Genomic DNA, 22,788 nt, shown 5'->3' with positions numbered 1-22,788 from the left:
GTGTGGCATGGTATGGGCAGGCATATGCTATGGACAACAAACACAGGTGCATTTTATTGATGCCATTTTGAATGCAAAGAGATACTGTGACCAGATCCTGAGGCCAATTGTTGTGCCATTCATCCACGACCATCACCTCATGTTGCAGCATGAAAACGCACAGCCCCATGTTGCATGGATCTGTACACAATTCCTGGATGCTGAAAACATCCCAGTTCTTGCATGGCCAGCATACTCACCGCACCTGTCACCCATTGAGCATGTTTGGGATGCTCTGGATCAGCGTATATGACAGTGTGTTTCAGTCCCTGCCAATATTCAGCAACTCCACACAGAGGAATGGACCAACATTCTACAGGCCACAATCAACAACCTGATCAACTCTATGCGAAGGAGATGTGCTGCACTGCTTGAGGCAAATGGTGGTCACACCAGATATTAACTGGTTTTCAACCCCCCCCCCCCCCCCCAGATCCCCCAATACAGTAAAACTTCACATTTTAGAGTGGCCTTTTATTGTGACCAGCCTAAGGCACACCTGTACAATAATCATTCTGTCTAATCAGCATCTTGATATGCAATGCCTGTGAGGTGGATGGATTATCTCGGCAAAGGAGAAGTGCCCACTAACAGCGATTTAGACAGATTTGTGAACAGTATTTGAGAGAAATAGGCCTTTTGTGTACATAGAAAACATTGTAGATCTTAAGCCGCGTACACACGGGCGGACTGTCTGGCCTACTTAGTCCGCCGAAACACATTTCAGCGGACAGTCCGCTCGTGCGTGGGCTTCAGCGGACTTTTTCAGCGTGCAGTCTGGCGGACTAAGTATTTTGGAATTTCCGTAATACTGTCCGTCGGACTCGCATTTCGGCGGACAATCCGCCCGTGTGTGTGCCAGTCCGCCGTACTTTTGAAATGAGCGGACTTTTCCCGCCCGGAGAAAAGTCCGCTCATTTCGAGCGGGTATCCAGGTAGGCGGGGCCCGCGAACGAGACGTCGCTGGCCCCGCCGCCTGGTATGGACTTAAAGGGGAATCCCAACGCCCAAAAAAATCGGCGTGGGGGTCCCCCCCAAGTCCACAACAGACCCTTGTCCGAGCACGCTACCCGGCCGGCCAGGAAAGGGGGGCGAGCGAGCGCCCCCCCTCCTGAGCCGTACCAGGCGGCGTGCCCTCAACATGGGGGGGGCGCCTTGTCCCCATGTTGATGAGGACAAGGGCCTCTTCCCGACAACCATAGTCATTGGTTGTCGGGGTCTGCGGGTGGGGGGCTTATCGGAATCCGGGAGCCCCCTTTAATAAGGGGGCCCCCGGATACTGGCCCCCCACCCTATGTGAATGAGTATGGGGTACAATGTACCCCTACCCATTCACCTGTAAAATAAAAGTACAAAAAAAACACAACACACGAGATAAAATACTTTATTGCACAGCTCCGGGGGTCTTCCGTCTTCGGGGGTCTTCTCGGCGGACTCCTCCGCTATCTTCTTGTAGCTCTTTTGCTAGCGGAGGAGTCCGGCTTTCTTCCTCGCCGCCGGCCTCTTCTCCCGACTTCGGGGGTCTTGTCCCCCTCTTCGGTTCTTCTGCCGGGCCACCGCGCCTTCTTATAGCTCTTTTACAGGCGGTGGCCTGGTCTTCTGTCGCTGCCGTCGCCGCCGCCTTCCGTTCTTCTTCTTCTTCTTCTTCTTCTCCAGGAGATGTTGCCTCGACGATCTCTCCGGCCGGAATGCCAGGGACGCACTGCGCAGCCACTTATATAGGGACAATGGGGCGGTGTCACATGGCTTTATGTCACATGGGTTGGTCACATGGGTTGATGTCACATGGGGACTATGACATCGTAAGGGGGCGGGGTCACCATGTGACCAACCCATGTGACATAAAGCCATGTGACACCGCCCCATTGTCCGCTCGCTCGCCCCCCTTTCCTGGCCGGCCAGGTAGAGTGCTCGGACAAGGGTCTGTTGTGGACTTGGGGGGGACCCCCACGCCGATTTTTTTCGGCGTTGGGGTTCCCCTTTAAGTCCATTCCAGGCGGCGGGGTCAGCGACGTCTCCTTCGCGGGCCCCGCCTACCTGGATACCCGCTCGAAATGAGCGGACTTTCCTCCGCGTGTGTGGGCGAGTCCGTTCATTTCAAAAGTAGGGCGGATAGTATGGCGGACTTAGTACGCCGTATTAGTCCGCTCAAAAAGTGCCGTGTGTGGGCAAGTCCGTTCATTCGAAAGTATGACGGACTGTCCGTCGGATTGTCTGACGGACTAAGTTGGCCAGACAGTCCGCCCCGTGTGTACGCGGCTTTAGAGTTCAGCTCATGATGAATAGGGGCAAACACAAAATTTTGCATTTATCATTTTGCTCAGTGTATATTTATTACACCTTACACTGCCTTAGCAGTCCCTGCTCCACTACCAGGGGTGCTTGGACATGAGTTGTGCAAGAGGTCACACTCACCATCTTGCTCATCTTGCTCGGACTCCACAGTCAGGTATGTGACAGTTGGGGACTTTTCACATCATCTACATGAACTTTATTCTTATGTTTCACTAATGTTTATTACTGATTTATATTCACACGTTTTAGAGCAGCAAGTTGTTTTTTGATTGTTGAAAGACTTACCATGTGCTCCATCAAATCCAGAATGTTTGCTTTTTCTTCTGTTGAGCTGTTCTCTGCCATCATTCACTTCTTCCAGGTCACTAAGAAGGGTGCACCGAATAAGAAGCGATGCCTGCGGTAAATACTGCATTTAACATTTTAGAATTTTTTTTTTTTTGAGGATGTCAAAAAACTTTTTGAAAAATACTGAGCAGTATTTTTCCATATTTCTTCAAGTGCTCAATACACCTTTGTGAATAAAGCCCATGTTCATAAATACTGCATTAAGTCAATGAAGAACAACCATGTCTGTTGAAATGACTATTGAAGATAAAATATTTTTTTTTGCCATACTACAAGAAACTCAACTGGAGAGAAGTCGTGCAAGACAGGGTAGAAGATTCACTAAGCATATGCCCATTCATTGCATCCTACCTCGATTATTTCAGAAAAGGGCTAAATGAAGGCTTGAACCTCTGAATTCTCTCACACTAACCCTGCTGTCACTGGCAACATTCTTTCTAAGGCAAGTTTTTGTCCCACAGCTGCTGTTGCAGAAGAAAAAAATGTCCCCAAATTACCGTGTCTTCAATGTCTTATTGCCAGCATGGCAAAACAACTCATGTAATGTAGTTTGACCACAAGGCCACCTATGCCCGTCACCATCATGTGGACATCTAATGTGTCTATTAGCCCTTGTACACACGGTCGGACATTCCGACAACAAAATCTGTCGGATAAATTCAGACGGTTTTAGTCTGGAAGTGGTCCGGAAGTGGTGTTGCATACACACGGTCGAACAAAGTTGTCAGAATTTCCGGTTGCCAAGAAACGCGGTGACATAAGTCGCGTACAATGGGACTAGAAAAGGGAAGTTCAGCACCATGTCCGGCACCCTTTGGGCTCCTTCTGCTGATCTCATGTTTATCGCGTGTTAGTAGAAGTTTGGTTAGAGACGATTTGCGCTTTTCAGATTTGTTCTTCAGATCATTACTGCTCTTCAGTTTGTGCTTGTCGGTGCGTATCTGCTTATCAGTGTGTGTAGTCAGTTAGCATTTTTTGGTCATTGTGGACTATATCTTGGTATATAGTACGCTTTGATTTTCAGTGCTTATTGTCCGCTCATTTCTGGTTTTCAGTTCGTTCTTTCAGGCCTTGCTGTTTATTGGTGCCTTCTGTTGTCCGTTCTGACCAGCCGACCGTTTTAAGCCATGTTTCGTGTACATACTCATTGTAGAGTTTATGCTGTGCAGGGGCTTGGTGTTGGGCTTTTAGCTTTGACACAAGCTCGGTCCATGAACAGGGTGAGGAGGAGTTCGTGGTCCAAGAATTGGTTGCTCCAGCGTGATCAGTTCTCGCACATGCCTTTGCTTCGTGAGATCCAGGAGAATAATCCTAATGATTTCAGGAATTATCTCCGGATGATGGACCTTGTTTTTCACCGTCTGCTGGCTTTGCTGTCCCCTTATATCAGCAGGCAGTATACCTGCGTGCAGCAAGCCATCACTCCGGAGCAAAATCTCATCGCCACGTTGCGCTACTTGGCGACAGGGAGAAGTCTTCAGGACCTCAAGTTCTCGACAGGCATATCCCCCCAGGCTCTGGGAATCATTATTCCAGAGACCTGTTCTGCCATCATACAGGTCCTGCAGAAGGACTATTTTAAGGTAAGTTTTCTCCTTTAACATCACATTCTATGTATCTAATGTTTGCTAATGTATTGGTTTTCTTTCCTCATTCCCTAATTACCATGATTGCAATATGCTGTAATTGATATGCTGTGCCCCTTTGTTCTCATGCATGCCTCTAAGCTTTTCAGGTTCCTTTTTTGTCCTTCATGCATATTTGCCTTCACTAACTTCCCCAGCATGCTCTTCTGGGGCCATAAACCTATAGCCTAGTCACTTAGCAATGTATTTTGTCAGCTCCATAGTATTGCTTTCCCCTAAACACCCCCTAAAATGAGTACAAATGTTATGCACATGCTTAAATTCATGCAAAGTGCCAGAGTTTTTTTTTTTTTTTTGGTGGGCCAAACTCATTAGAAACCCTCCTCCCCCCAACTGCTAGGTCAGCTGATAGCAATCCTCTATCTGCTGACTTTGCCAAACCCAATACACACTATACCTACCTTTTTTCTGGTCCGATTTATGGATGAATTCACCAAAGCATATAGTGCAAGGGCCTGCCTCAATACTTTCAAATGCTACTGTTTAAAGGTTTTTTTTCTCCTATTATTATCTTGATAGGTAATAGCAGAATGTCAAAATTTGCTTCTATTTGTTCCTTTTTTTGTATTATGACACTACTTACTTGTCCGGTGGGCTGCCAATAGTGTAAGTAAGGAAGGGCTGGCCAAAGTATCACACATTATTTATGTATTCAGCTCTCAATTAAGTGGAGAGGGTTACCTGTCCAAAACATCCCCCCCTCATTTTTTGCAAAGGGCCATCAGATGGGGGGGGGGGGGTGAGGAATCTGATAAGGGGACCTTATACTTTTGGTTTTAAATACTCATTGCCAAAAATGTTATACTGATATTGGCCAAAAATGTTTGTGTCTAATCTGCTTGCAATGTTGATGTGCAAAATGACAATTTTTTTTTCTTGTTTGACTCCACAGTTTCCTTCAACGCCACAGGAATGGCAGACTATGGTCTCCCACTTTGCCAGCCGTTGGGACTTTCCCAATTGTGGAGGTGCAATTGATGGGAAGCAAGTCTGCATCGTCCCACCCCCCAACTCAGGATCCTACTATTATAATTACAAGGAGTATAATAGTATTGTGATGTTGGCGGTGGTGTCAGCGACGTATGACTTCCTGTATGTGGACGTGGGGAAAAATGGCCATATGTTGGATGGTGGAGTGTTCATGGGACGTAGTTCTACTGGCGTCTCCAGAGTGGCAGTCTGGGCTTGCCACCTCCAGAGGAGAATGTCGAAGGGCTCTCCTTCATTTTCACCACAGATGAGGTGTTTGCTCTGGCAAATCATCCGATGCGGCCTTTACCGATGAGGATCCTCACCCCGGATCAGAGGATCTTTAATGTGTGGCTGGTCAGAGCCAGAAGAGTAGTGGAGAACACTTTCGGGATAATGGCCAGCCGGGTCCGCCTATTTTTGACTCCAATACATATGGCGGAATATAAACGAAATCATATTGTGCTTGCCTGCTGCGTTCTGCACAATTTTTTGAAAAAACACTCAGCAAACTACAGTGCCTTGCGAAAGTATTCGGCCCCCTTGAACTTTTCAACCTTTTGCCACATTTCAGGCTTCAAACATAAAGATATAAAATTTTAATTTTTTGTAAAGAATCACCAACAAGTGGGACACAATTGTGAAGTGGGAGGAAATCTATTGGATAATTTAAACTTTTTTAGCAAATAAAAAACTGAAAAGTGGTGCGTGCAAAATTATTCGGCCCCTTTACTTTCAGTGCAGCAAACTCACTCCAGAAGTTCAGCGAGGATTTCTGTTGTCCTAAATGACTGATGGTGATAAATAGAATCCACCTGTGTGTAATCAAGTCTCTGTATAAATGCACCTGCACTGTGATAGTCTCAGGGTTCTGTTGAAAGCGCAGAGAGCATCATGAAGACCAAGGAACACACCAGGCAGGTCCGTAATACTGTTGTGGAGATCTTTAAAGCCGGATTTGGATACAAAAAGATTTCCCAAGCTTTAAACATCCCAAGGAGCACTGTGCAAGCGATCATTTTGAAATGGAAGAAGTATCAGACCACTGCAAATCTACCAAGACCTGGCCGTCCCTCTAAACTTTCAGCTCAGACAAGGAGAAGACTGATCAGAGATGCAGCCAAGAGGCCCATGATCACTCTGGATGAACTGCAGAGAACTACAGCTGAGGTGGGAGAGTCTGTCCATAGAACAACAATCAGTCGTACACTGCACAAATCTGGCCTTTATGGAAGAGTGGCAAGAAGAAAGCCATTTCTCAAAGATATCCATAAAAAGTCTTGTCTAAAGTTTGCCACAAGCCACCTGGGAGACACGCCAAACATGTGGAAGAAGGTGCTCTGATCAGATGAAACCAAAATCGAACTTTTTGCCATCAATGCAAAACAATATGTTTGGCGTAAAAGCAACACAGCTCATCACCCTCAACACACCATCCCCACTGTCAAACATGGTGGTGGCAGCATCATGGTTTGGGCCTGCTTTTCTTCAGCAGGGACAGGGAAGATGGTTAAAATTGAGGGGAAGATGGATTCAGCCAAATACAGGACCATTCTGGATGAATACCTGTTGGAGTCTGCAAAAGACCTGAAACTGGGACGGAGATTTATCTTCCAACAAGACAATTATCCCAAACATACAGCAAAATCTACAAAGGAATGGTTCACAAATAAACGTATCCAGGTGTTAGAATGGCCAAGTCAAAGTCCAGACCTGAATCCAATTGAGAATCTGTGGAAAGAGCTGAAAACTGCTGTTCACAAATGCTCTCTATCCAACCTCACTGATCTTGAGCTGTTTTGCAAGGAAGAATGGGCAAGAATTTCAGTCTCTCGATATGCAAAACTGATAAAGACATACCCCAAGCGACTTGCAGCTGTAATCGCAGCAAAAGGTGGCTCTACAAAGTATTAACGCAAGGGGGCCGAATAATTTTGCACGCCCCACTTTTCATTTTTTTATTAGTTAAAAAAGTTTAAAAAATCCAATAGATTTCGTTCCACTTCACAATTGTGTCCCACTTGTTGGTGATTCTTCACAAAAAATTAAAATTTTATATCTTTATGTTTGAAGCCTGAAATGTGGCAAAGGTTGAAAAGTTCAAGGGGGCCGAATACTTTCGCAAGGCACTGTATGTGGTCTCAGTTGGGCCTGATGCAGACTTGCTGGAAAATGTCAACCTCATGGCCCTTGAAGCTGCTTGTCCTGGCATGCCCCCCCAAAGCGCCCATGAGGTCAGATCCAGATATGTGGAGTACTTTGTGGGCAGGGGGGCCATTGATATGTCAATGTCTGAGAGGCATTTTTTTAAATACATTTTTCTTTGAAACTTCGATAATCTTTGTTTTCATTTACTTCTTGGCTTTGGTTTAGGTGTCTCCTAGGTTTTATTTGGGGTTTTTTTTGGCCTTTTTCTACAACAGTGCAAACCCAATTTCAGAGCAAGATGAGGTGACAGTCTCTTCTTCAGATAAGCTTATTATGTTGTGTGTCTGCTACACACACGCCTTGTTTTTGGTAACTAATGTATGTAGTGCATTACTGACCAAAATCGTGCTCATTTTCAGCACCATGGCAGGAAAATGGCATGATTGTCAAAATTAACACATCACTGTGGGTGTTTTTTACTAAAGGCACTTCCACTAAGCACTGCAAGTGCACTGCAAAAGTACACCTGAAACTGCACTTGGAGTGCAAAGTGGAGTTACCTTTAGTAAATAACACCCATTCTCACCGCAAACAAAAATTTTACTCCAAATACATCTTTTGCGCAATGAAAAAGGAAGCCACACATTGTTGATAATTTAACTTTTTAATCCAAGCACATTCACATGTGCGTTTAGAAAAGGGTTTTACAACAAACCAACAAATTGTGTGTATCAAAAACAGTCTTTCAGGTAATTTTTTTTACACTTTGTGTTTTTGTGTAAACAGGCATGTAGCAAAGCGTAACATACAGAACATGTTGTCTGCTACACACACGTGTTTTTGTTGATAATGTTATGTGCATTACTGACAAAAATATTGATAATTTTCAGCACCATGGCAGAAATAAGTGGGGTCATGAAAATGGCATGATTGGGGAAATTTAAACATCACTGTGGGTGTTATTTACTAAAGGCAAATCCCCTATGCACTACAAGTGCACTGCAAAAGTGCACCTGAAACTTCACTTGGAGTGCAAAATGGATTTGCCTTTAGTAAATAACACCCATTGCCACAGAAAACAACAACTTTACTACAAATACTGCTTTCGCACATTGAAAAAGGAAGCCACACATTCTTGATAATTTAACTTTTTACTCAAAGCACATTCACATGTGCATTTAGAAAAGGGTTTTTCAATAAACCAACATGGTGGATATAAAACATTATTTTGGGTAACATTTTTCAAACTTGGCGTTTTTGTGTAAACAGGCATGTATCAAAGCTTAATCTACAGAACACAGGAACTTACAAAGTTCAACTTTGAAAAGTGAAGACAATATCAGACATGAGTATGTACAAACTGTGCTGATATTGCCTTCATCACATGGGGTGTCACCCCTGGAAAAGCCAAATTTGGAAGATGCACACAAATTGAGAATCAAAAAGTGGCCAGTTTCCTCCTGATCCCATGCCTAATGTCACCATGTGCTATCTCTCATCATGGGGTATCAATGTACGTGTTTTGGTGGTGCAACCCCTTCATCTCAGCCACTTTAGTAGCAAGGAAGGGGTTGCACCCACAAAACACGTACATTGAATCCCCATGATGGGAGATAGTACATTGTGATACACATAAAAGTGTTTTTGAACATTTAAAATGGATGCGAGCTAGTTTGGGGTGTTTCAGACTCTCCCTAAAATATCAATGATGTTCTTCATTTTTTGTTGAACATCATTGATGTTTTTCTGGATATTCTCTAAATTGTGATTGCACCCCATTATCTCCCCAATGAGGATCTGGGCACTTTCACTGAATGCGATTCTTCTTCCACAACAGCCACATCACCTAGAAAAAAAAAACCACACCATTTATTATAAGTATGCAGGCATACCTTGATTAGCTTACCTGAAGCTGTGGTCTCCGACACTCACCTGTTGTGGTGTCAATTTCGCCAATCTCTACAATCTCTCCTTCCTCCTCTTTCTCTGCTTGTGATTTTGTTATATCCCCTTCTTTGGGAGGTGTAGGGTCCCTGGTGTCCTCAGACATCCCTAGTCTTCTCTCCCCTATGAGAATGTAAAAAAGGAATACTTAGCATACAGATATTTGAGGGCAGAAATAGGAATATGATACATTACTTGGAAGTCGTACAATTGTGTTTTTTGGCAGAGTTCAAAGGTGAAAACATTTTTTTTGACACTTTCTAAAGGTGGAATACTTACCTGTTGTGTGAACAAATGTAGTCAAGTGCAACTTGGCAAAACATTGTTTGGGAGTGCGCTAACGAATGATGTTTATTAAGAACGATTGAACCCATGAACATGAAAGTGGCCATTTTAAACTGTACAACATTAAATCAAAGCACATGGAGCAGTATGCAAGCAATAATAATAATATGAACATACAACAACGACTTACTTTTTTGAAGAACTCGCTTGATCCTTCTGTACTGATCGTGCTCCCTCAGTTTCAGGTCTGACCAGCGCTTTCTCAGTTGATCCTTGGATCATTGTATCCCAAAATTCTTCTGAAGACTCTTCACAACTTTAGTCATGATCTTGGCCTTTCTGACATTTGGGTTTGGGTAAGGTCCATACTTCCCATCATAGTCCTTCCTCTTTAATATGTTCACCATCTCCAATATCTCTCCAAAAAACATATTTGAGGCCTTAAATCTTCTCCTCTGGGATCGGGACGTTTCAGGCTCCGGGCTTTCTTCGTCCTCCTTCTCATTAGTGGAATTATTAGTGCGCACCTGCTGTGTCTCCGCCATGTGTTCTCCCCACTGCGCCGAAAGAGAAGGGGCGGGGAATAGTCTAGAAAGAATGTCAGGGGCGGGCGGCGTTTTACGCATGCACACTGTATATAAAACGCAACACGTGTGTGTCATACGTACGTTCTATGAGCAGAGTGAGGAGCTGACGCGCCGATCATTCACACAAAGGTACAATTTTAACTTGGTACATCACTAGCCTATACTGCTTCTATATAGGCCTATGTTGGGACAAGATTAGGAGAGTTTAGCATGACATTATTATTAGGGTTTGTCTTGTGTTGTGTCTTGCAGACAAGATGGATCCCTTCAAGGAAACACATTTTGTGCGGCTATTCTTGATCTGCTCAGGGAGCTGCCCTGCCTGTGGCAGATGAACAACCCCTTTTATAAGGACCTAAGAAAGAGGAAGGCAGCGCTGGAGAAACTGCTTGGTTTGGTGAAGATCATGGTTCCCACGGCAGACATGACCTATGTGAAGGCTAAAATTGGTGCCCTGAGGAGTATATATCTCAGGGAGTGCAAGAAGTTCCAGGATTCCCTGAGATCAGGAGATACAGATGCCATTTATGTCCCCAGGATGGTGTACTACGAGAGGCTGCATTTTCTGGCAGACCAGGGGAAACCCAGGCCACCACTCTACCATCTTCCTTCAAGGCTTCCTTAACCCCCAGCTTAGGCTTCCAATGTGCAACCTGGGCCTTCCAAGCAGCAACATGTGGAGGGGCCCAGCTTGAGACAGGTATAGCATAGTTGAACATATTTCTTGTCATACATTTAATGATGTTAACTAGATGTTTTAATTGATCAGTAAGTTGTGATTTAACAAAGTGGTTTACATATCAATAGACAGTAGTGACCAAAAATGATTGGGACAAGAATGAAAAATGCTGGGCTCAGAATGATAGTCTGTTCTATTTGGTAACATTCAATTTGCAACAGTCATGAGCATAAAATTGTGTGATTGATGACCAAAAAACTAAAACTATGTCCCATTTTCATACACAGGAAGAGGAGGCTGTGCCAAGTGGCAGCCGGGAGGAGGCTGTGGCAAGTGGCAGCCGGGAGGTCGACCATCGCCCTCCTCCTCCTGCCACAACTATAGGAGCCGAGCCACAGCCTGGAAGGAAGCCTGGAGGCATGTGCCTAAGGAAGACCAGAGAGTGATGGCCTGGGTTCAGTCTGGTCTGACAGAAGATGCAGCCTCTTGTAGGACCACAGCCTGGGGACATAGATGGCATCTGCTCTTCCTGATCTGTTGGACTTCTGGACCAGACTGTTCTCCCTGAGATATGTACTCCTCAGGCCACCAATTTTGCATTTTCAAATTATTTCATGTCTGCCCTGGGGGCCAAAGGCTTCGCCAAATTGACCAGTTTCTCCAGCGTTGCCTTCCTATTTATTTGTTTGACACCTAAATAAAGGTTTTTTTTGGTTCAAGAAATACTTGCATATGTGTTTTACTTCAAAAAGGACAGTTTATTTGTGAGTAGGCAGGTACATTTCAAAAATACAAAGTCAAATTAATAACAAGGGGCACCAACACCAAACAACATAGATTAAAAAAGGAAACAAGAAAATAAAAAGATAATAATGGTGTTGTGGTAAGTTGACACATAAAACACACCAAAAAAATTGTGAAGATGAGAAAACTGTAAAAAAAGGAGATCTTGATTAAAAAACCAACCACAAAATGTAAAACCAAAAAAAAAAAAATGATTGGGGAGATGTGACGAATTAAAATATTGTATTCATGAAATGAGGAAAAAGAATAAAGAAATACGTTTTGGAGAAGTGTGTGTGAATATGAGCAGCAAAACAGCTTCATTCTTGTAGCATTGTAAAGAAAAACAGAATGCGCTGCATTAAAGAATTTTTAACATTGCAGGGTGAAGAATGTGCTATATCGATTATGAGCGGTAGTTTTACCTGACCAAGCACTTCGGTCTCAGAATTCATTCTGAGCATGCGTGGTACCTTGTCTGTCGGACTAGGCTACACATGACCGGAACTGACGCGCATCAGATCATGTTGTCGGAAAATTTTATAGCCAGCTCTCAAACTTTGTCCGTAGGATATTCCGACGGAAAGAGTTCGATGGAGCCCACACACTGTCAGATTATCTGACAACACGGTCGGATCGGACATTTTCCATCAGATTTTCTGACCGTGTGTGCAAGGGCTAAGAGTTGGGTGAACAGTTTGGGTTGAGCAAAAGTTTGGCCGGATCATCGCCTGTTTGCACATTTGGAGAACATCCAAATCTGCAGGTGGACGGTGCATTCTAAGCCCTGTTTGGGCAAAGCTTTGCCCAATTAGTGTGCAGTGAATAGCTGATTGTTAAGGAGCGGGGCCGGTAAACCAGCCGCAGTGTCCTTAACAACCAATAAGTCCCCAGCTGCCAATGATTATAACAATTGTGAAGCACTAGTGAAAATTTTTTTTGCAAGGCTACACAAATCAATGACTGTTAGTGCTCATAAATCTATGAACAAAAATAATGATCATATATATAGTAATAATGTCCGTGAAAAGTCCATTTATTGCAAAAACTGAAAAGTTGTGATCATATATGATAAAACTGCATCTAATAGGAAAATTATAGTCCTTTAAGATGTGAATAGATGTGAAAGACAGCCACCACCGATTGCAGGAAAGCTTACCGGAACATATGGACTCAAATGGGCATATGCCCAATGAGTCACCAAAGCTTGTGGTGTAAACACCAGAGAATGGATTATCTGCATGTATGGTTTAAGCCAAGATGGGAGATGCTTCCATATATTGAAAAGGGCTCCGACTGGGCTCCATTTAGAAAGAACGTTTTCCACAAGTCTCGTGGGATGTGTCTTTAACCTTGTAACATGCAGTATAATCGAGGAGGAAACAGAAAACTCCAGATAGTGTAAACCCATAGGTATACTAAGTTTAATGTAAAAAAAATTGGGAACACTCACATTTGGGAAGAGTAAAACAAGTGCTTGTAATCATGAATAAAAGCAACACAATGACATCAGCAGAGCTCGTCCCGACGTTTTTCGTCTAAGGAGACATCATCTTCTGGGTTGGACCATACCAGGCCACATGCCCTCAACATAGGGAGTGCTTCCCCCCATGTTGATGGAGACAAGGGCCTTTTCCTGACAACCCTGGATGGTGGTTGTGGTGGTCTGTGGATGGGGGGCTTATCAGAATCTGGAAGCCCCCTTTCACAAGGAGGCCCCCAGATCCCAGCCCTTCCCCATATGAATGCATATCCATTCACCAAAGAAGTGTCAAAAAGTAATAAAAAAAACAGAGACAGTTTTTGACAATCCCTTTCTTAAAAAATTAAAAACAAAGCAATGTCCCCTGATGTAGCGCCATAGTCAATTACACCACCCCTGCCACCCCTGTGACCAAAAAAAAAAATGCTTTGCCATCCAGGCAAGTTGCTGAATGCCTGGCTTGCTGTTTGATAGTTCTTATATAGGTAATGTGCAGAGCCACCTGGCAATGTCACCTGGTGTCACCACCCCCTTTTGACTTCACTGACCATCCTTTTGGTTCATCTATGGACTATTTAATGTGAATTATACTTACATGCTTTTGCTAGTTGAATTCATTTCAGCAAACCGGAATTGGTCAGCTGCTTTTATAACTAGTACTGATTTATTATATATATCTATTATATATATCTATTATATGATCCCAGCGCAACAAATTTGTTTCTTTTATAACCCATAACCATTCACATTGGGGGGGAACTGGGTTTCCCTTGTTAAAGGTGGCTTCCAGATTCCTATATGCCCCCTGCCTGTAGACCCCTACAACCACCGCCCAGGGTTGTCGGAAAGAGGCCCTTGTTCCCATCAACCCCCATGTTGAGGGCATTTGGCCTGGTATGGTTCAGGGAGGAGGAGCAAGTGTCTTTCCTGATCTGCCAGGCTTCATTCTCCGATAGGCGTCTGGTATTGATTTTGGAGGGACCCACTTTTTTTTTTTTTACATTTTTATATTGCCGGAAATGGTATTGTATTGCCGGTAATTTAAATGTAATTTCATTCACCTAGATCCCCCCCCCCCCCTTTAGAAACTGCAGTTTTGCTGTAGTAGGTTCTATCCATGGTACAGATGTGCCACTTTACAGGCAGACTAAGGGGGCCCCTGAGGGACTATATTTAAAAGAATTTTTCATTTTTATTGTTTCACTTTAAGCATCATTAAAATCACAGCTTCTGAAAAAACTATATTTTCTAAAAAAAAAGTTTGCATTGATACATGTCTCCCAGGACCTCCATACCCTTTTTATGGCCAATAACTTGCATATAAGCTTTCAAAATGGGGACTTGACTTGATTTTTCAAGTTTGGGTCACATAGACTTTTATATAAAAGAAAATAATCACCCATACAAGCCGTATAATGTTGCCAACATCCTTAGTATGAATACAGAGCATAAAGTACCCCCCGGTACAACTGGGACTTTAAGGGCAACAGTTGAAACAATATAGTAAAATATATATGTCACGTACCTAATGGTTTTGAGCCCGAATTGCAGAGGGAGGCCTCCCTCACGGCTCCCACTACCGGTTCCCTGGTAAGGTAACAGAAGACACCGGAGTAAGGAGGGGCACGGGTGCCTGGCAGGATCAACAGATTGGAAGGAATGAACAGACTGGGTCAGCTCAGCAGACAGGAAGAGCTTGGCAGACAGGATCAACTCAGCAGACTGGATAAGCTCAGCAACCTGGATCAGCTCAGCAAACTGGATCAGCTTAGCAGACTGGAACAGCTTGGCAGGTAGGATCAGCTCAGCAAACTGGATCAGCTTAGCGGACTGGATTGTCAAACAGGCCGGGTCAGGTATCAGGCTGGAAGCAAGGTACAAGGGAGCAGGCAGGAGAGTAGTCACAGACAGGCCGGGGTCGGGTGCAGGCAGATAACAGGTAGGTCACAGAAAGCTGGGTCTAAATCACAGGTAAGTACTTCAGATCAGGTTCTCGGGCACACAATGCTGTAGAGCAGACGGCGGGGACCGTCTGTGACAGACAGGCTTAAATAGCCCGCCTGGCGCCAACAGGGGCATGCACACACATTTGTGCATTCCCGCGCATGCACGATGGCGCCTGCGGCCACGAGCCAGAGAGCCTGGGGTGCAGATTTCTGGCAGGATCTCCATGACAATATAGATTTATTGTGTAAACCTATATAAAAAAAACTTGTGTATAACATCACCAAAGCAGGTAAAAACAACACATATATATGACTGTAGTCGGTTCTGTGCAGTGATTCAAAGGGTCCAACGGGTTTCAGGATACAGCCGCTCCCTTCGCCTGGGGAACTTCTCACAGAGGAATCACATTGTTCTAGAAAAGATCAGAATATGGGTCAAAACAGTGTAGCAGAGCGTCCCAGAGAGAGCCTGGGAAAGTCCTGTTCGGGGTTTATACCTCTCCCAGGCTCCTCTCATACACATTCAGGACTCTGTGATCCAGTTCAGGTCTTGGTCCTCCTCCCCAGGCTAATTTAGCCTCACCTGAGCAGACAGTTTTTGCTCTCTGCTTGGGACATTCAAACACAGTTGGTCTGTGAAGAGAAGGAAGGAAGGAAGGAAAGAAGGTTGGTAAAACCTCTTAAGCCGTTTTCTTGTGGAGACTGACAAGCGGTAGGCTTGTTCAACCTGGTAGTGTGGGCCTGCACACGGTATAGCTAGAGCCGTGACATGGCTAGGTTTTGTGTTTTGTTACTTTGTCCTTTATTTTGTTCTTTTTGAGCACTGTACAGCACCTGTATAAGGACTTGTATATATCACAAATAAACACAGCACTGTTGGTCACTTAATTTCTGGACTTGGTATCTGTGCCTGAGAAACGGCTCATCCCAGGGAGCTTTATACCTGCTACCTGTCCCCCAGGTTACATATGGTGGAGGCTGCGACCAGCTGTAGTAAGTTACTACTTAAAAGGCCAGTACCTAGAGGGATTAAACATGGAGGAAATCATAAAACAATTGATGATTTCCACCGCTGCACAACAACAAGCAAATGCAGAACAGCAGAAAACAAATGCTATCACACATGAGCAAACCAAGGCGCTGTTCCAACAGATTAGGGCTGTACAGGAGCAAACTAATGCTGCACTACAGCAAGCTAGTGCTATCGCACAGGAGCAATCGCAGAGGCTGTTTGAACACTGATGCCAAAGCGGATAGGAAAACCTTGACAGAGGTTGTGGAGACGCTAGCACAGTGGTCACCTGCTAAAGTTGATGTTGGAGACAAGCGCTCAGCCATCCATGTGGGTCGCTTTCTTTCCAAGATGACTAAAGATGATGATCCAGAGGCCTTTCTGCTAATGTTTGAGTGGACTGCTGAGAGGGAAGGTTGGCCTAAAACCCAGTGGGCAGGACTGGTCGCTCCCTTGCTTTCTGGAGAATCGCAGAAGGCCTACTATGATTTGGAATAAGCAGAAGCGGGAGACTATGAAAAGGTCAAACGGGAAATCCTGGCACGACTTAGTGTCACTTTGGCAGTTCGAGCACAGCGGGTCCACAGCTGGTTCTTTCAAGGGGAGAAGCCCCCAAGATCGCAGATGTTCGACCTAATTCACCTGGTGAGGAAATGGCTACAGCCGGAGTCCCTGTCTGGGCCACAAATAGTGGAGCGTGTGGTCATGGACCGGTTCCTGAGGTCACTACCAATTCCCCTGCAGAGGTGGGTGAGTCAAGGAGACCCCAAATCGGCAGACAACCTTGTGGAACTCGTTGAAAGGTACTTTGCTGCAGAAAACCTGGTCACCACCCCTACAACTGCGCGGACTTTCCACCCAAAGCCACGGTCTCCCCAAGCAACCGATAAGACTGTTCCAGGGGAAGTGGGGGGTAAAGATGGCAAGGAAATAGCGGGGAGGAACTTTGTTGCCAGGACTGAAGTTTGGCGTCCCAAACAAGGAAAGCCATTGCCTGTCAGCAAACCAAACTGGGGAAACGTCAGGTGTTTTCGTTGCCAAGAACTAGGACATGTTGCAGCAAATTGTCCATTGACAGATGAACCGATGCAGTGCGATTTTTTCCATTAGGAGACAGTCTATGTTTGCAGCTGTTTCATGCGCTGCCGCGCCAAATATGGGAAAACCAATGTGCCAAATGACTGTTAATGATAAGCCTATTACAGCCTTGCTGGACTCTGGAAGTCTAGTGACTTTGGTTACAGCTGAAATGATTGAATCTGTGAATTGTCATGCTAAAAAAATTGCTGTGATCTGTATACATGGGGATACCCGGGAGTACCCTATAACCACTGTTTGGTTTAAAACTGACTTAGGTACGGTGACCCATCAGGTTGGACTTGTCCCCAACTTGGTGCACAGGGCCATCATTGGTAGGGACTTGAGTAAGGACTAAACCTAAGTTTTGGGAACTGTGGGATCGTCCTGACCCGGTCGCAGTGCCTGACTCAGTGGCAGAACCAGAACTCCTGGCCACTACTGACAAGGTGGGTACAGGGGATTCCTCTCAGGACTCCCCATGTTTTCCTCTGTCAGTTATGACAGGAGAACTGGAGGAGTCTGAGGAAGTCCCCACCACCAGTAGAGCTGGACAGCCATCTGCTGAATCCGAGCCTACGTTGGAGTTTGCTGACCTTAATGTGCACAAAGAAAATTTTGGTACGGAGCAAAGAAAAGACCAGACCCTTGCCCGGGCCTGGGAAAATGTAACAGTGATTAATGAGGTACCTGTCGAACCAGGGGACAGGCCCTGTTTTCCTTATTTCAGCAGCAGTGATGATTTACTGTATCGTGTATGTAAAATGAATGATGACGTGATTGAACAGTTGGTGGCCCCTAAGCCATACAGATGGGTGGTGTTGGAACTTGCCCATGGGCACTTGCTAGGAGGCCATTTAGGGGTTAAAAAAACGACTTAAAGGGTGTTGCGTAGGTTTTACTGGCCCGGGGTACAGAAAGATATTAAGAATTATTGTCAATCCTGTCCTGTGTGTCAGATGTCAGACCCACTACCCCACTTCCGAAGTCCTTTAGTGCCATTGCCTATTATTGAAGTGCCCTTTGAGAGGATTGCCATGGACCTTGTAGGTCCACTCCCCAAGTCTGCCCGGGGTCATCAGGATATCCTAGTAATCATGGATTATGCTACCCGTTACCCTGAAGCGATTCCCTTACGCATCGTGTCTGCTAAAAACATTGCCAAAGAGCTGTTTATGGTGTTCAGTCGGGTGGGCATCCCTAAAGAAGTCCTTACAGACCAGGGCACCCCATTTATGTCACGAATAACTAGGGAGCTCTGCAAGTTGTTTAAGGTGACACAGTTGCGAACCTCAGTGTACCATCCTCAAATGGATTGCTTGGTGGAACGCTTCAATAAGACGTTAAAGAGCATGTTAAAAAAGGTGGTTGACAAGGATGGGAAAAACTGGGACTTCCTGATACCATACTTGATGTTTGCCATCAGGGAAGTTCCCCAGTCCTCTACGGGGTACTCTCCATTTGAGTTGCTTTATGGGAGACACCCTCGGGGACTTTTAGACATAGCCAAAGAAACTTGGGAGGGGGAGCAGACACCCCATAAAGTGTAATTGAGCACATCGCTCAAATGCAAGAGAGGATTGCAGCAATCATGCTGATGGTAAAAGAACACTTACTGCAGGCCCAGGCAGCCCAACAGAGAATATACAACAGGGGGGCCCAACTCTGGGTTTTCTCACCTGGTGACAGAGTCCTGGTGTTGGTTCCTACTGTTGAGAGCAAGTTCCTGGCTAAGTGGCAGGGTCCCTTTGAAGTAATTGAAAGAGTTGGGGAAGTCAACAACAAGGTGTATCAACCAGGAAAAAGGAAGCCCGAGCAGGTCTACCATGTAAACCTGTTAAAGCCCTGGAAGGATAGACTGGCGTTAACTGCGAGATCCCTCCCGGTAATGCCTAAGGGTACTGAGTCCCCTCTGATCCCTGAGGTCACAATTCCTGATACCTTGTCATGTTCCCAAAAACAGGAAGCTAGAGAGTTCCTGATAAGGAATAGAGAGAAATTTTCAGAGTTACCTGGCATAACTTCAGCAGTTCAGCATGATATTGTTACTGAACCTGGGGTACGTGTCAAGCTCAAACCATACAGAATCCCTGAAGCACGAAGAAAAGACATCAGCAATGCAAGGGGAAACCTCGGGCAACGGCTGCGTGGCACCCCCCCTCTCAAAGCCCGCAGAGAGCGACGTGCATGGACCACCCACCGTTGCAAAGGAAGCGTCACTTGGTATTTAATTGCTGGGATTTCTGGTATATGTATCTTTAACATAGTAAGTGCCATGGAATGATTTTCCTGATGGATTTGTGTTGTTTATTATATTTTGTAATAATTCTGATTACATGAGGATCATCTGACTTTTTCTTAGAGAATAATAGGTCCTGTCTCACTTGATTATTATTGCATTTAAATGCCTTCTTCAGGCAGGCGTGGAGGTATCCTCTCATGAGGAGTCTCCTCCTCAACTCCCCAGCCTCCTGGAGAAAGGATTCCTGATTCAAACAGTTACATTTGATTCTCAGATATTTACCATATGGAATTGACCGTATAAGACGTTGTGGGTATGAACTGAAGGCATGTAGAATTACAGTCCACTCGACAGGCTTCCATCATTATTTTTGTTATTGAGGCATCTAAGAATGCATTACTGGTTTTAATGTATGTCATGGTGAACTTTAGATTAAACGTATTTTGATTTATTAGGGAGATGCATTGCTGCAAATCTGTAGCAGAACCCTCCCGCGACATAAAAATATCATTAATATAATGGAACCACACCATATATGATGCGTCAGAGGCGTGGCCGATTTGGATTTTGAATTCAGCCAAAAAAGACTGCTCCCATTCCCCCAGGTACAGGGTGGCATACGATGGGGCACACGATGTCCCCTTCCCCACCCCCTGCACCTGGAGAAAATGGAAGCCATCACACGAGAAGACGTTATGACATAATAATAAATTCATTAAATTTGCAATTGTCCTTGTGTGTCTGAAATATGACATGTCTAATAGCTGCCATACCCAATTGATGACGGATTGAACTATACAATGCCTCTTCGTCCACCGCAACTAATGGTGTCTGTTGTGATATGTGTAAACCCTCCAAATTTTGCAATAGATGGATGGTGTATCTGGATGGAAGGTTGGTTACAAAAGGTCTTAAATGTGCATCCAAAAATCTGCTAAGATTTTTTGTGATGGATCCTCTGCCCAATACTATCAGTCTCCCTGGAGGTGGGTGGAGGTTCTTATGTACTTTCAGCAAACTATAAAAATGTATCCTGGTGTATGATGACCTGTGAGACGGCGCCATCTACCAGTGCATAGAAACCTACATCAGATTTACAAATGCCCGCTCTCGTGCTTTACACCATTCTTTGTTGGACAATATTTTATTGCACATAGCTTTGTATTATTTGTTAGACATAATAATAATGTTCCCTCCCTTATGCAATGGTTTACTTGTAAGGGAGTGAATTTTTTTCAAATTCACAAGAGCAATGCTTTAAGGTGAAAAACCTTGCGGTTTTACAACCAATTTATGTTGGAGGTGTGTCTGGTCTTTTTTTAGTTTTATAGCTTCAGCATAGATCTCAGTCTTGGCTATGTTTTTTTTTTTTAGATTCACACAGAATTTTCATTTTAATTGCTGTATTATGGTGTCAGTCATTCTTGTTCTGACTCCATATTTTACCATTGTCTGGATCCATCTTTAACTCCTTTCATTATAGAAGGTAAAACAAACTGTGGTGCATAAATGCAGTTTTGCAACTTTGGCATGCATCAGTAAAACTGTACATACCTTTGCAACTACTTAAAGTAGTCAGGTGAATTATATCTTGTTGGACCTTCATTTGGTGGTAAATGTTAACAGATATCTCCATTTTTTATTATCAAATGAAAAATGGCCCAATATAGTAAAAAATGTAATAGTCTTTTTTTTAAACTTTGGCAGCATATATCACTTCATTACCATCACCCACCACAAAAAGAAAAAAAAAAACTAAAAAAATGTTCCTACTCCTGATGTGTGTGGAAATACTGCATATGCACACATTATTTATTGTTTGTAACCACAGTAGGGCCAGGAAATAAACTGCAAATTTCTTTCCTGCATGGGTTGCAGGAATGAAATTTGCACATTTCCCCCACCAACACAGACAGTTCGACAGGGAAACACCTCCTGTCAAGGAATTGTCCAATCCCGGTAGGTAGGGGCGTGGCTTGAAAAGGCGGGGAGAGTATCCAGGCCGGTTGTACCCAAGTTGATTGATCAATCAAATTGGTACAGTTAGCCTGCCCAATAGATGTTTCTTCTAAACCAGCCGAGATTCAAACCGTGTATGGCCAGCCTAAGAGGGTTGATTTATAAAGAATTTGAATTTGCTCTGTGAAAGTGAATGTAAATTCATTCTATGTGACTTGGAAAATGTAAACATGCTGTTCAAATGTAAATCATTGCTATTAAATGTAAAATACCACATTTGGCCACTAAATGTAGTAAGTATTATTGGAAAATATTGCACTAAATGGAGCTATGTATTATAAGAAATTCCCATGAAACTTACCCCTATCTAGTGGCCAAATGGGACTGACTAAACCTTGATTCTAACACTGACCCTGACACTAACCTAGATCAAATCCTGATCTAGCTAGTTTATCTTTTTTATTTTATCATTATTAAAAAAAAAAATATACCTTTTTTCTCCTTTTACATTCTTCTCCTCTGGCTAGGAGAAAATTATATAATATATATTTTTTCCATTGATAAGAGACAGAGAAGGAACATGCTTCCAGCAAAAACACATGGTATGTGAAAAGGAGAAAGTTTTTTTTTTTTTTTTTTTTTTTTTATATATATCTAAAGAGACATACAAAGTCTCTTTTTCCATAAAACTTCTTTACAATGCTCCTACAGCATTGGTGGCTACCCAATAGCTCAAAAGGAGCAAAGTAGGACTTGGAGAAAGTGGCAAGGAAAATGGTGGTTGGGGATGAAATGAACAAAGTGAGGGAGAACTGTGAATTTGGACCTGTTTTTCCTGTAGAAGGAATATTATGACAAGAATTTGGACCTGTTTTTTCCTGTAGAAGAAACAGTATGGCAAGAGTCCACCAAGCAGACTTTATTTACACTTTAAAAAGATTTTATAGTTAAGTTTTGTACAGGCTAGCTACTTTAGCACCCTTTACCCTGAATCAAATAAGTATCTTTTGATTAAGCTATAACAGCACAACGTTGGAAACATCAACAACAATAAAAATTGTGCTAAAATGTGAAATACCACCATTATTTTATATTATAGTAATATTACTAACAGGGCTATTAATTATTACTTTTTATTCCTGGCCTCCCATAGCAATGAGTGAATGGGTTGAGAACACATCCTCTTCTCAATCAAATTGCAGCCAAACAAATGATGTTACGCAATTAAAGCAGTTAAGTGCTAAGCAAATAAGCTAATTAAGTCATTTCAAAAGACTAATCATTTGATTATTTTTTAATAGCAATGTAGTGTTTTTCATTTTTCGCCTGATGGATCTTCAGATATG

This window comes from Lithobates pipiens, unplaced genomic scaffold (assembly GCF_037356315.1).
Source record: "Lithobates pipiens isolate NorthernLeopardFrog02 unplaced genomic scaffold, aLitPip1_a1.2 Scaffold_3, whole genome shotgun sequence".
Lineage (NCBI taxonomy): Eukaryota > Metazoa > Chordata > Amphibia > Anura > Ranidae > Lithobates > Lithobates pipiens.
This window is presented reverse-complemented; position numbering follows the sequence as displayed.